Here is a 15,281-nt window from a genome sequence, read left to right on the forward strand (position 1 = left end):
CATTCTGAGGGTATAATTACTTTAAATTAATTTTTTTACCATAAGCGGGTATAAGGGAGAAGTGAAATTGTGGGTGGTGTTTTGTAATTTTTTAAAATAAAAAAAATTACTAATGGCCATTTTATTTAACTCAATTTTAATTGACAGAATATAACTAGCTGTACAGCTTTTATAGTAGATAACTGTTCATCTCATTTGTCATCACTATAGAAATTCTATTGATTGACATTATATTAGTAAATTTACATGCATTGTATCCAACAAAAAATCATCCGCTTCAGTGCTTCACTATTGTATTTTATTTCATGTTCTACCAATTATTTTTTATTTATTCTCTGTTTCAATATTTATTTTTTATTCACGTAATAAGTACCAAAAACAAAAAAAAAAATTAAATTTTAAATTTAAATGATAAAATAAAAGATATATTTATAATTCCAACATTCATTCTTAAGTGGATTTGTATAATTACTTCTTCTCTTATTTTTTTTTTCAATTCGTCGTTGTGGCAATGATGGCAGTGATATTACAATGAATATGGTGAGATTTACTTCTTCTATTCAATTCGAAGAGATTCGCAGTTTTATTGAGGGTATATTTAGAGGAGTTGTTGTAGTGGTTCCACCAGCGAACGCATCATCACTACAAAAAACAAGTACTGAATACCGTCAGAATTATCGTTGAACATTAGCGGCGGATTTACCGGCAGATTTATCGGCAGATATGGCAATAAATTCGTCGGATAAAAAAATTACCATCGGATTAGATTTTCTGACGGTAAACTCGCCGGTAAATATTTAGAGGAAAAAAAGAAAAATTGGCGCAAGCATTACCGTCGGAATTACAAATCCGCCGGTAAATCTCAATTAATAAAACGCTGTGTTTTGGTCATATGTAATCCATTACCGTCGGATTTATCCGCCGGTAAACTTGATCTAAATTCAAAATGCGCGGCTCTCTCCCCTCACTTTCAAGAACACTCTTCTCTCCTCCATTCTCCTCTTTCTTCTCTCTCCCCTGCAACTACCTCTGACAGCCCCTCTGACCACCCTTCACTAGCGCTATCCACCTCCATTCTCTTCCAAAGTTTGCGTCAAGTCGCCTGTATCATGTTTCGTTGCGTCATATAGGGTTGCTCTTTCTGTCTTTGCCACCGTTGGAAGAGATGCCGCTGCCTCTCCCTCTGTTATCGGAGTTGTGTCTCTCCTCTGTCGTCCAGGTAGGCTGCCCTGATCCCTCTCCCTATTCCATCTTGTTTTCATTTTTTTTAATAAAAAACTTCTAACCTTTTTTTGCCTTAATCCCCTTTTTTGAACCAACATTCAGTCCTCCTTCTCCCTCTGATTTTTCTGCCCGCGGCTACTTCAATTGTTGGCTAAACTTATTTTGATCTTTTGGCTCTAACATTTTTTTTATTTTTATGTCTTGATGAAGCAGAGAATTTACGAATTTGTAGCTTGTTTGATTGCTGATATTGCTTGCATGTTATTGGTAAGACCACCAGAGAAATTGTGTGCTACTTTTATATTTGTTCTGCAGTTTTTATCTGTTTTTAACTTGCCTTGTTTGCATATTTCTATTTTACCAAGTATAAATTTACTGTGAAAGAAAGTATATAAATAACGTTTGTCCAATTTAGGATATTAGAAACAAAATAGTTAACGTGCAAAGCTTTTTCAAACTATTAGAAGCACAACAGCTTTTGATATTATATTTTTTTATTTTGTTGTTATTCTAGTTATTTTTGTGGTATTTTTCGTTTATCAAAAAGCACCTGTATCTAAGAATAAGGAACTCTTAACCACCCTCAAGAAATATTTTTCTTCTTGTTTTTGTGTTACTCTAACCTAGGACTTTATAGCAATGAAGACCCATTAATTGATCTTAGAAACATCACGAACCAGAGCCAAGCATCAATAGTATATTTACTTTTCATTAAAGCTTGTGCATGATTTAATATATAAAAATAGTGATATCTTTTAAATGATAAATTTTTCTATTTCTGTGGTCAATTATTTTTAGCTTTCTTTTCTTCAATTTCTGTACAATATAAACCTCAAGTCAAATGTTCAGAACTGAACACATGATATTTCATTTTTTATTTATCTTTCATTTTTCTTTCTATTTTGCAATGAATGATTGTTTTTGCCAGACCCATCAAATTTGTATTATTATTCACCTTTGAAAACGTATTAGCAGTGGGAAGGTAGATTCGATTTCTCCTCACACTTCTGGTTGTTTTAGAGTTAATTTTTTTTCCCTTAGATTGGATTCAATTCAATGCACTTTCCAACTTTTGTTTTGTATATCTGGCAGCACAGCCTTTTTTCTTAGACCTGCACAACAACTTAGAATGATGTTTGATACTACTCGTGTTTTCACAACAACCATATACATTGGATATGTGGTTATAGTACTCATATGTGTGCTCTGGGTAAGTCATACACCATTGATAATACACAGTTATTTCTTTAATATGCTAATAATTTTGGAATCCTTAATTTTCCTACTCATCCTTGCAACATGATTCAAACAATTACTTAGATCTTTCTCTTGCTTCAAAATTTTCTATATGAGTATTGAACAGTAGAAATGGTTAAAAGGAAGAGATTTGATGATTAATTTTTTGTATACTCATTTAGTCTTACCGCGTCATCACTTCGGATTGAATGTGGTCCATTTTAAGTCTGGACCACACTCCATCCTATGGTGACAAGGTAATATTTCTCATGTTGAATAATTGTAAGCAACCTTTTTGCCGTTGTCTATTTGCCCAATTTGATAGTAGAGTCTGATCAATTAGTATTGTTTTTCATAATAATTGATATCCTTCTTTCTTTTTGTAGATTCATGACAAGTTGTTGAATATAGTTTTATACCATTTTGTTTAATTTTTATAATTGAGGGTTTAGTGCATTTTAAATTTGATTTCTCTGCTTAATTAAATTCTTTTTTTAATAATAAGCTTTGATATTTAAATTTGTTTGAGAATTTTCAACTAAAAAATATAGACAAATTATTATAAAAAATTATAAAACTTTGAATTATACTGTGTTAGCCGACAATGAATGGATTGAATGAAGGAACACCTTAATTCATTCATTAAAATTCCACCCGTTTTCTTCAGTCTTCCACTCTTGCTCTCTCATCCCTCTCCATTACAAAATACTGACCTGTTTTGAAGGAGAGGACATGAGAGTTGGGTTCTTTAAGGTGTTTTCCCTTTTGCATACCTCATACATGTTCCTTCATTCAATCCATTCATTCATCTCATTCTCTCATTCAATCCATTCATTTATTTCATGACTTCTAACAACTTCCTCCTTCGATTAATTTCCCTTCATCACCAATTATTTTTCATTTATTCTCTACTTCAATATTTATTTCCTCTTCACCTAACCAGTACCAAAAACCTGAAATTTAAAATTTAAAATTTGAATGGCAAAATAAAGGATATATTTATAATCCCAACATTCATTCTCCAGTGGATTTGTATAGTTGCTTCTCCCATTTTTTCTTTTAACCCGTCATCATGGTGGCGGTGGCGGTGGTATTGCAATGAACATCGTGAGATTCACTTCTTCTATTCAATTCAAAGGGATCCGCAGCTTTGCCGAGGATACGTTCAGAGGAGAAGTCGACATGGTTCTACCGGAGAATGCATCGTTAGCTTACAAACCCAAATTAGGGTAAACCATGACCCCCAATTAATTTGTTCATTGAAATTCTACCCGTTTTCTCCAGTCTCCCACTCATTCTCTCTCATCCCTCACCATTACAGACCAAAATCCTGCACTTTTTAAACAAATAAATCAGTGTGTTTTTGTGCATGTGAGATAATGGTGGTAGGGGTTACTGTGGTGGACTAGGCGACGATGACTATGGTGGTTAAGGATGCTATGGCGGTGGTCATCGCCATTGCGCGTGGTGGTGGATACCGAGGAAGAGGTCGTTCTTCTTTCCCTCTACTGCTAACTGCTTTTTCTACGACCTCATAGAAACCAATTTTGAAATTTTTCGTTCGAGGTTTTTCAATTTTTTGTTCAAATGTACCATATTTTAAAATTGTGATTTTAATTCTATTTTATTTTTCGGCTTCAGATGCATTTCGACTACAATGTGAGGAATCCAACATAAGCGTCGGTTATGTTGGGCCTAAATTGCATGTCAACCCACCATTTTTTTTTTCTAATAATTATTTACAAGAATTTCAACTCTCATGTAACCTTATTCTATCTTTCTACTTATTGCAAAACATAACTCAATTTTTTATCATCATTATATTCCCCTTCTTTTTATTTTTCCTAACAATTGTTATTTGATTTTGAAGATTCTAAAAGGCTTAGAGAAGGAGGGGTTGAATCTATGACCTTCTTTAACTTTGATAAAGTGAGTCTTAAAACCAGAAATTAAACTTGGCTACTATTTGGTTTGCGCAGCGGATTATGCAGGACATAATTTTGTTTTGTCTCATAAAAACCAGAAAATAGAACTAAAGTAGAAAAGAAGAATGTGACACATCCATATATCCTGGTTCAGTTGCCTTGTGCAATGCAACCGACATCCAGTCTCCACCACAACGTTGGTGGAATTTTCACTATCAATCTAAGTATTATATACACCAATTTCCTAGGACTCAATGTAATCCTATCTGGGCTCACAAGCTTCAACATAAACTTGACTTGGCTATGCAAATACCTAGACTCACCACACTAAGTACTTACCCAACTTAGCAAGGGATACCTCTCAGGTACATGACACAAAACTGAAAATACAACCAAAAGAAATCTAAAATCACTCTTGGCTTTTCTCTCAAGTGTTTCTTTCAGCCTTTTTCACTCTATGGCTTTTTCTCAATGCCTCTTTTTCTTGCCTTTTACCTCAAACAGAATACAAAGAAAGATATACATTGAAACTGAAATACAAAATAGTTAATAATGAAGGAGATAATAATTCACAGCCTTGACTCTATGTATTGAACCCAGCATCTGAACTCATAACCTTGTTCTTCATCTTGGCAGGGTGCTCCCTTTAGTGTAAGTGCAATGCTTCCAAGACTTTAAACTCAGTAGTGAGGATTCACTTTTTGCTTTCTTTGTCTTGGGTTTTCTCTCCTTGCTTTCCAATGAAGTTCATTTTCCCTTTTTGAACCTTAGTCAGAGCCATGGTTAGGGTTTTTTTAAAGTCAACTTCTTGGTCTTTGGGCATGCTGAGCTCTTCCCTTCTTTTTCATCAATCAAACCCAAAAATTAGGGATTTCAAATCTGGATGTTGGCTTGAACAAGGAGGGAAGGGCAGCAGAGACAGACTTGCTCAGTGATAATCCCAAATTCAAACCCTTGAAATTTTGCTTTGGCTCCAAGTAACAATTTGAGCCATTGATTAACAGCAGAGATAATCAACCACCATTTTCTTCATCTTTCCCAAAATGGCGGTACAGAGAGTAGGAGAAGATGTGAAGAAATCAGCTTGCATGCAAATGGAAATTATTTACCTTTAACCTCTGACTTAGCTTAACATGCTTCTTATTAGTGTGATTGGACATTGCTTTCTTGATTCACTTTCTCTTTCTTTCTTCTCTGGTGTGTGAGCTCGAAGATGAAGCTCTCTCTCTTTTTCTTTTGTTTACTCGCAATGCACAAGAAAAGCTTAGCTTAGGTTTGATTTACTAAAGCTTGGTTGACATTAGGCTTGGTTTGTGGATCAATATCCATTCAGCACACTTGAGTGCATTATGCCTCATTGGTTTGGGCTGCATCTTAAACAAATTTGAGCCTGCAATACTAAATGAAACAATCAAACCCAATTGGTTATATAACCCAATAAATCAATGTTTGTCATCATCATTAAATTAATTGTATTCTTAACTCAACAATCTCCTCCTTGATGACAACATAATTTTAAAAAATAATAAAAAGGATTTGAATTAGATGAAATTAAGACACTTTCCTTTGATGTTATCAATTTGTTTTGATGAGCTCCCCCTGAAAGTGTGCTCTTCATTTGCTTCCTGTTAATGTATATACATATAGAGAACACAACTATACACAACATACACAAGCTTGTACAAAAAAAAATGTGATGCAACATTTTCAACAGATTTATCAAAAATCCATCATGTATTTTCTTAACACAAACTTAGTTAAAACTTCATCTAACCATTGAAACCAAACACCTGATCATGGTCCAAGTGTATCATCAACACTTGTTAAAAAATCATGCAAAAGTTATCAAGAAATAAATCAATCGTCAAGAATTCTAAAACATAGCACAAGAAAATTAATCATTCCAAAATAGAGCATAAAACTGAAACAGGGCATGATAAAATTAACCAATTCAAAAACAGAGTATGCTCAGATCATTTTCAAACGAAACATATCACTTGCATCAAAATAAAAAAAAAACTATCAAACCCAAAAACTTATTCTACTACTCCCTCTTTTGTCATCAAGGGAGATACCAGAAGCAATTCGACCCTGCAAAAAATGTTAGCACAAAAGCAATATATTAACCGAATTAAGAAAATAGTTGCAAACCGAATTGTTGTTAGAGATTACAGTCATCCAAAACATAAATAGTATTGAAAAACAAACTAAATTGTTCCAAGAAACACAGAGTCAAATAACAAAAACCAGCAACTAGGGACATCCTCAAGCATCCGAGCCATCCTCCTCAGAATCAAGTGGTTCCTCTTGATCAGGGGCCATAGTGTCATCCTCATTAATGTTGTCTATATACTTCAGAAGGACAACCACTCAGTCTCTTAATTTTCTGAGGGCATTCTCATTTCTCACCGCAAGCTTCCTCTCTTGTTGGCTTGTAGAGATTAGATGGTTGGACAGGTTCACAAATTTCTGTAGAACATCTTTGACAACTCAGTAAAGGAGTGATTTGTGACCAGTTGAAGTTGAAGGAGGAGGGATGTCATCTAGCTCATCATCATCATCAATGACAACCTTTTTAGTTCTTGTTGCCCTTTTCTTTTGCTATTTCACTGAACCACCTCCTTTTAGATATGAGTGATTGAGTGTCTATTTTCATATGATTCATTTGAAACGTCAACACAAATTGTTCAAAAATGCAGGTTAAAAATATGCCATAAGGGAGATCCACATTTTTGTCACTCCTTATGCAATCAAACATATGTCTCACCATTAAATATGCAAAAGAAATTTTAGTTTTAGTGATGATAGCATACAAAATCAATGTTTCACAAAAAGACACCCTCTGATATGAGCCACTTTGAGGTAGAATTATGTGGTTCACTATACGATGCAATTGAGTATGAGAAGGGCCAACGGCTCTATGAGTAGGAGTAAAACCATCAATCAGAGAGATATTCTCAAACACATGAGCCAGAATATCTTTATATGACACACCCAACCCCTCATCCTATTTTTCTGAAGTGTAAGCACACACACCAACATCAGTATATTCAAGGGAGCCACTTATAGATTCACTATTCAAAACAAGTTCCCGACCTTTCACATAAGAATGAATGGTTCCCTTATGGTATGTCAGATTTGCATAAAACTCCCGAGCTAAATCTGGATAAATAGGCTTTTTGATTTTGAAAAATTGATTCCAGTCCATAAATTCAAGATTTTTAACAAATGCAAAACCTTTCTTTTTCAGATTGGGTAAGTCAGCCAAGAATGTGGGGCATATGGGACGGTGAACAACAACACCTTGATAAAAGTCATGGTTCATGGCAGAGCAAAAACGGTGAGGGTTGTAGTTGGAGTGAAAGGTCATAAAGGAAGATTTGTGAGCAAATGATCAATATTGTGAGGTTCCTTAACTAATTGAAGAGGGATGTGAGGATTACCTCTTTGAGGAAGCTGAGGAACTGACCTCGGCTTTTGTCTTGAAGGTTCAAGAGTAGGTTCCTCTACGGCAGGACGCTTCCCCTTTGAAGTGCTTGGACGAGAGGGAGCACTTTGTGGAGCAGATGGCTTAGAAGATGAAGGGTATCTTAGAGTTGTTTTTGTTTTTGCCATTGGATCAGTGCGAGGCGGAGAGAGCGATAGAGTGGGGGAAGGAGTAAAGGTAGGATCTTTGGTACATGAGGAGGCTCTAGGTTTCTCTGGGATTATGGGAAGTTAGGAAGTTGGGAAAGGGCAATTCTTCGAGTGACAGTTTTCTTTCTCATCTTAATGTGAAACAAGGATTTTGCACTTATAAAAAAAATGATGGTAGTAGGAGAAACCGAAGAGGTTATGCAAGAAGTTATGAAGAGAGAAGTTTGGTAACTACTACAAGTAAAATGTTTCTTGAAAACATGCATGTGCAGAACCTATGAAAACCCTTTGAAAATACTTGACATCATGTTGAAAAGGTTTCATTTAAGATAATATAAATAAAGAAAATATAACAAATTTAAAAGAAAAATATTTTAACAAAAGACAAACTAGAAAAGCCCACAAAATAAATGTAACACTCATTTGGCCCAAAGGTGGTAGTGTTTAAGGAAACACAATGAGCCACAAGAAATATGAACTGAAGGTTGGCCCACATGATTCAGAACTCGAGACTAACCCCAGAAACTAAGATCCAGGAAAATGGCTCATCATTTGCCTAGAATTGTCTCCTCCCGACCTAAGAGACAAAAATATCAATTTGCACGTCAGCGATGCTAAAATAAGAAATCATGATTTAGAATGTCTAAATTAGTTTTTAATTTACAAAATCTGTCTCTAGCCAGAGGTTTGGTGAATATATTAGCTAATTGGTCCTCTGATTTAACAAATTGAATACTAATATTGCCCTTTTGGACATGTTCCCTTATTGAGTGAAACCTCACTTCAATATGTTTAGTTCTTGAGTGCAAAACTGGATTTTTAGAAATATTTGTGGCACTCATGTTGTCACACAACAAGGGAATGTTATCAGCATTCAACTTATAATCAGCAAGTTGAGTTTTCAACCAAAGCAACTGAGAACAACAAGAGGAAGCAGCAATATATTCAGCTTTAGCAGTGGAAAGAGCCATTATGGACTGCTTCTTGCTTGACCAGACATTCAAAGATCTTCCCAGAAAACAACATATGCCAGATGTACTTTCTCTATCTACTTTGTCTCTGGCAAAATCTGTATCACAATAACCCACTGCAGAAAACTCATCAGTCCTAGGATACCACAAACCAAAGTTGGATGTGCCATGAACATATCTAATGATCATTTTAACTGCAGAAAGAAGTGATTTTTTCGATTGTGATTCGAACCTTGAACAAATTCTAATACTTTGCACAATATCAGGTCGAGAGGATGTTAAGTACATAAGAGAACCAATCATTCCTTTATACCTAGTCTCATTAACATCTTTTTCAGTTTCACCCTTGTCTAACTTAGAGTTATAGTGCATGGGAGTTTTCATGGGTTTGGTATTCTCCATACCAAACTTCTTAACTAATTCCTTGGCACACTTCTTTTGGTGAATAAATGTTCCATTTTCAGTTTGTTTAATTTAAAGTCCAAGGAAGAAATTAAGTTCACCCATCATACTCATGTCAAACTCACTTGTCATGGGTTTTTCAAATTTAGAACAGAATGATTCATTTGCTGATCCAAATATTATATCATCAACATAAATTTAGACTAGAATAAAAGAATCATTAAAGTTCTTAATAAATAGAGTAGTATCCGTGGTGCCTCTTTGAAAATTATTTTTCAAAAGAAAAGAACTAAGTCTTTCATACCATGCTCTTGGAGCTTGTCTTAATACATAAAGAGCTTTTGAAAGTTTGAAAACATGATTTGGATGCTCTTTATTTTCAAAACCAGGTGGTTGAGGCACATACACTTCTCTATCAATGACTCCATTTAAAAATACATATTTCACATCCATTTGAAACAATTTAAAGCCACAATGGACAACATATTCTAGAAGAAGCCTAATAGCTTCCATTCGGGCCACTGGAGCAAAGGATTCATCAAAATCTATCCATTCTTCTTGATCGTATCTTTGTGCTACCAGTCTAGCTTTATTTCTAGCAATGCCTCCATTTTCACCCAATTTGTTCCTAAAAATTCACTTGATGCTGGTCACTTTCTTTCCATTTGGTTTAGGAACAAATATCCAAACTTGATTCTTTTCAAACTGTAGAAGTTCTTCCTCCATAGCCTTTACCCAAGAAGGGTTATTAAGTACTTCTTAGATGTTTTGAGGCTTAATTTGAGATAGAAAGGCCACGTTTGAATCTTCAGATGCCTTTTTAGTGGAGAATCGAGTTTTGACACCTTGAGAGACATCCCCAATGACAAATTCTTGTGGATAGTTCTTCAAAAATCTCCATTCATGGGGTCTTGAGGACTTAGGAATATATTCGGTTAAGGTGGGATCAATGGAACTGGTATTCCCATGGATTTTGCCAGTTTTAGGAGATAAAACAAAAGTATCTCCTTAGAATCTTCTGCAGCAGCAGGTTCAGAATTAGGTTGCCCAGAATTTTTTTTTCTTGATTTTGGGCTTCATTGGCATTACTCTCCACTTGATTTCTTAGATCACAGTCTTCCAAAATACTTTGAACCATGTTAGTATCATAAAAAGTAACATGTATGGACTCCTCTGTAACTCTAGCATCTTGATGGTAAACTCTATAAGCTTTGCTAATTGTGGAATAACCTACAAATAAACACTCATATGCTTTTGGATCAAATTTTCCTAAATTTTCTTTGTTGTTTAAGACAAAACATTTGCATCAAAAGTCATGAAGATAATTCAAATTTGGTAGGTGTTCTTTCCAAAGCTCATAAGGGGTTTTCTTTAAAAACTTTCTAATGATTATTCTGTTTAAAATGTAGCAAGCCGTATTAACAGCTTCAGCCCAAAGGAATTTTGGAACATCACTTTCACATAGCATGGCCCTAGCCATTTTTTGAATGCTTCTATTTCTTCTTTCAATAACACCATTTTGTTGTGGTGTTCTTGGACAAGAAAAATTTTGTGATATTCCAAATTCATCACAAAAGGATTCAAAAGATTGATTTTCAAATTCTTTACCATGATCACTTCTAATAGAAGCAATCTTTAAATCCTTTTTATTTTAAATTCTTTTGATAAAAACCTCAAATGCTGAAAAAGCATCATTTTTATGAGCAAGAAACAAAATCCAACCGAATCTAGTATAATCATTCACAATCACCAAGCCATAATGTTTACCACCCAAACTTTGAGTTCTTGTTGGACCAAAGAGATCAATATGTAGCAACTAAAGTGGTCTTTTAGTGGAAATGTCTTCCTTTGATTTAAAAGAACTCTTTATTTGTTTTCCAATTTGACATGCATCACAAGTGATGTCTTTGTCAAATTTGATCAAAGGAAGACCTTTCACCAAACCCTTTTTAATTAGCTTGTTAATTTGAAACATGCTAGCATGACCCAATCTCTTGTGCCATAGTCATTTTTCAGATTCTTTAAAATGTAAACAAGTTACATTTTGATTCTTTAGTTCATCAAGAGTGAGGCCATACACATTATCACAATGATTAGCAACAAACAATACTTCATTTGTCTTTTCACTCACAACACGGCATTCTAGTCTTTTGAATATCACCAAGTAACCCAAATCACACAATTGGCTAATACTCAAAAGATTATGCTTTAAACTATCAACCAAAAAGACATCATCAATAAAGGTAGAATGATCTTTACCTACTTTTCTAAATGCAATGATTTTACCTTCGCCACCATCTCCAAAGATCACAAATCCTCCATCATACTTGTTGAGTTTGATGAAGAAAGTTGACCTTCCCGTCATATACCTTGAGCATCTGCTATCCAAGTACCACATGTCTTTCTTCTTCTTGGATGCCAGACAAATCTGCAAACACTCTTAAGTAACCTTAGGTATCCAAACTAATTTAGATCCTTTGAAGTTAATCTATCTAGGTTGTCCAAGTGCATTAAAATCACAAATAACCTTATATGTTTGGTTTCCTACTCTTCTTTTGTCAATAAAGCATTGGGAGTAAGAGTGACCAGGTTTCTTGTCATTAAAACAATGATTTCTGTGTGCTTGTTGCTGAAATTAATTGAGGCTTTGATGTTGATTATAACACCCTAACTTTTAGCACCTCATGATCGCACTAAAAGTCCGGCGTCACCTACCTCTACTCCTTTAATTTTATACTATATTTATTTAATATTGAACCTTTGCGAATACAAACCGAAAGTTTTAATTAAGAAAATGAAGATTCTTTATTTTAAACCACTTAACCACAAAGGTACATAACAAAAATATATAAAAGAATATGAATTTGATTGAATTCAAATAGTTATAAAATTAATTCAATTACTTATAATAAAATAATTTCTAAAAATAAGGAACTCCAATTTATGAAATGAATTATAACTTATTTATATTTATATTTATATTTTCAAAATTGTGGGTTGTTACATTGATAATGATTAAAAGAGTGAAATTTTCTGTTTCTTGAGAAGGGTGCATTTCTTTTGACAAATTCATTTTTTGTATTAGCAACTTTTTCAAAAGGTTTCAAATCAGAATTTTTAGAGGCAAACGGACTTCTTGAATAAGAGGTTCTTTTGAAAAAATGTGGTCTTTTGAAAGTAACCTAATTATTTGACAAGTAGCCCATACCTGACCTGTTTGGAAGAGGTTCAGTTCTTGAGGATGATGCTATTTTATCAAAATATGGCTGTTCAAAAGTAGCATTATTGTTGGTAAAATGTCCAAGACCAGATTTATCAAAATTGGTTTCTGTTTTTGTGGAAGACGCCATGAATTTTGCAATTGGTTTTTCCAAAACTGCATCCTCTTTTGTCACATAGCCCAAACCTGATTTTTCAAACAATGGTCTTTGACTTGCAAGTAGTTTGTCCAAGTTGCTTGAACTATGAGCAAACTTTGCTAAATCACAATTCAACTTTTTAATAATTTTATTTAATCTTTCATTTTCAGCAACAAGTTCTTGAGAAGGATCAACTATGTGCTTTCTTTTAAGTTTTTCAATTTTAGATTTTAAAAACTTATTTTCTTCAATAAGATCAATAGCACATTCGGTCTCCTTCACTTTTTTTTTCAAGAAATCATTCTCATCTTTCAATACTTCATTTTCAGATTTGCATTTGTTATATTTATTCAGCAATTTCTCAGAATGGTGAGTGAGATCATCAACAATTACATGTAAATCATCCATAGACAAGTCATAGTAGTTTACCTCATCTAATTGATCTTCACCGGCTAGAAAACAGACTTGAGCTTCATATTTGGTGTCCTCTTCCTCATCTAAATCATTTTCTAAATCCTCCCAAGAGGCCATGAGCACTTTCTTCTTTTCTTTCTTTGCCTTGTCCTCCTTTTTTTTTTATCTTAGGGCAGATGAATTTGAAATGTCCAGCCTCCTTGCAGTTGTGACATATTACCTTGCTCAAATCCTTCTTGTACTCCTTTGAGCTTGATCCTTTGTGCCTGCTTTTGTTCCTCATTAGCTTTCTTAGTTTCCTAGAAAAAACACAAGTTCGTCATCTGAAAAACTGTCACAAGACTCACTCTCATCAGGTTCTACTGTTGATTTTAAGGCTATTCCTTTTTTCTTTGTGTCTTGGCTTGTGTGTGTGGTTTTATAAGCTAGAAGTTTCCCTCTTAGCTCATCATAGGTTAGTGGGCTCAGGTTGTTACTCTCAGCTAGGACAGTGGCTTTTGTTTCTTACTCTTTTGTAAGGCTTCTAAGGACCTTTCTCACTAGAGTTTGTTCAGTGTGTGTTAAACCCATAGCATCAAGGCAGTTGATGATGATTAAGAATCTCTCAAACATGTTATCAATGCTTTCTCCATCCTTCATGGTAAACATCTCATACTCTTTTCGCAGCATATCAATCCTTATTTTTTTGACTTATTTGGTGCCTTCGTGTGTGATCTGGAGTTTCTCCCAGATTTCTTTTACCGTCTTGCATCTAGACACCTTTCGGTACTCCTCGAAGCTGATAGCACAGTGTAGCAATTTGATAGCTTTAGCATTCAGCTCCACCTTCTTTTTGTCATCATCATTCCATTCAGCTTCCTCTTTTGGAGTCACCACTCTATCAGCACTAGTCTTTGTTAGAATTTTGGGACCACTCACAACTATCCTCCATATGTTATAATCAATTAATTTAATAAAGATTTGCATCCTTTTTTCCAGTAAGCGTAATTCTTCCCATTGAAGAAGGGATGCCTGTTATTTGACTAACCCTTTGTTAGCGTGTAGGCCACTATGGTTGTGCCCAAGTTGTTCACCATTGGACCTTTGCTCCAAGCTATTAAACTTGATTCTTGAGACCTTGGTTTTTGATACCAATTGAAGGTTCCAGAAGGCTTAAAGAAGGGGGGTTGAACCTATGACCTTCTTTAACTTTGATAAAGTGAGTCTTAAAACCATAAATTAAACTTGGCTACTGTTTGGTCTGCACAGCAGATTATATAGGAGACAATTTTATTTTGTCTCATAAAAACTAGAAAAATATAACTAAAGCAGAAAGGAAGAATGTGACATATCCATATATCCTAGTTCAGTTGCCTTGTGCAATACAACCTACATCCAGTCTCCACTACAACGTTGGTAGAATTTTCACTATCAATCCAAGTATTACATACACCAATTTCCTAGGACTCAACGTAATCCTATATGGGCTCACAAGCTTCAACATAGACTTGATTTGGCTATGCAAATACCTAGACTCACCACACTAAGTGCTTACCTAACTTTGCAAGGGATACCTCTCAGGTACATGACACAAAACAAAAAATACAACCAAAAGAAATCTGAAATCACTCTTGGTTTTTCTCTCAAGTGTTTCTCTTGGCCTTTTTTACTCTATGACTTTTTCTCAATGCCTCTCTTTCTTGCCTTTTACCTTAGACAGAATACAAAGAAAGATATACATTGAAACTGAAATACAAAATAATAAAAAGGAGATAATGATTCACAACCTTGACTCTATGTATTGAACCCAGCATCTGAACTCATAACCTTGTTCTTCATCTTGGCGGAGTGCTCCCTTTAGTGTAAGTGCAATGCTTCCAATACTTCAAACTCAATAGTGAGGATTCACTCTTTGCTTTCTCTCTCTTGGGTTCTCTCTCCTTGCACTCCAATGAAGTTCATTTTCCCTTTTTGTACCTTAGTAAGAGCCACGATTAGGGTTTCTTCAAAGTCAACTTCTTGGTCCTTGGGCATGTTGAGCTCTTCTCTTCTTTTTCATCAATCAAACCCAAAAATTAGGAATTTTAAATCTGGATGTTGGCTTGACCGAGGAGGGAAGGGCATCAGAGATAGGC

Source organism: Arachis ipaensis, chromosome B05 (assembly GCF_000816755.2).
Source record: "Arachis ipaensis cultivar K30076 chromosome B05, Araip1.1, whole genome shotgun sequence".
Taxonomy (NCBI): Eukaryota; Viridiplantae; Streptophyta; class Magnoliopsida; order Fabales; family Fabaceae; genus Arachis; species Arachis ipaensis.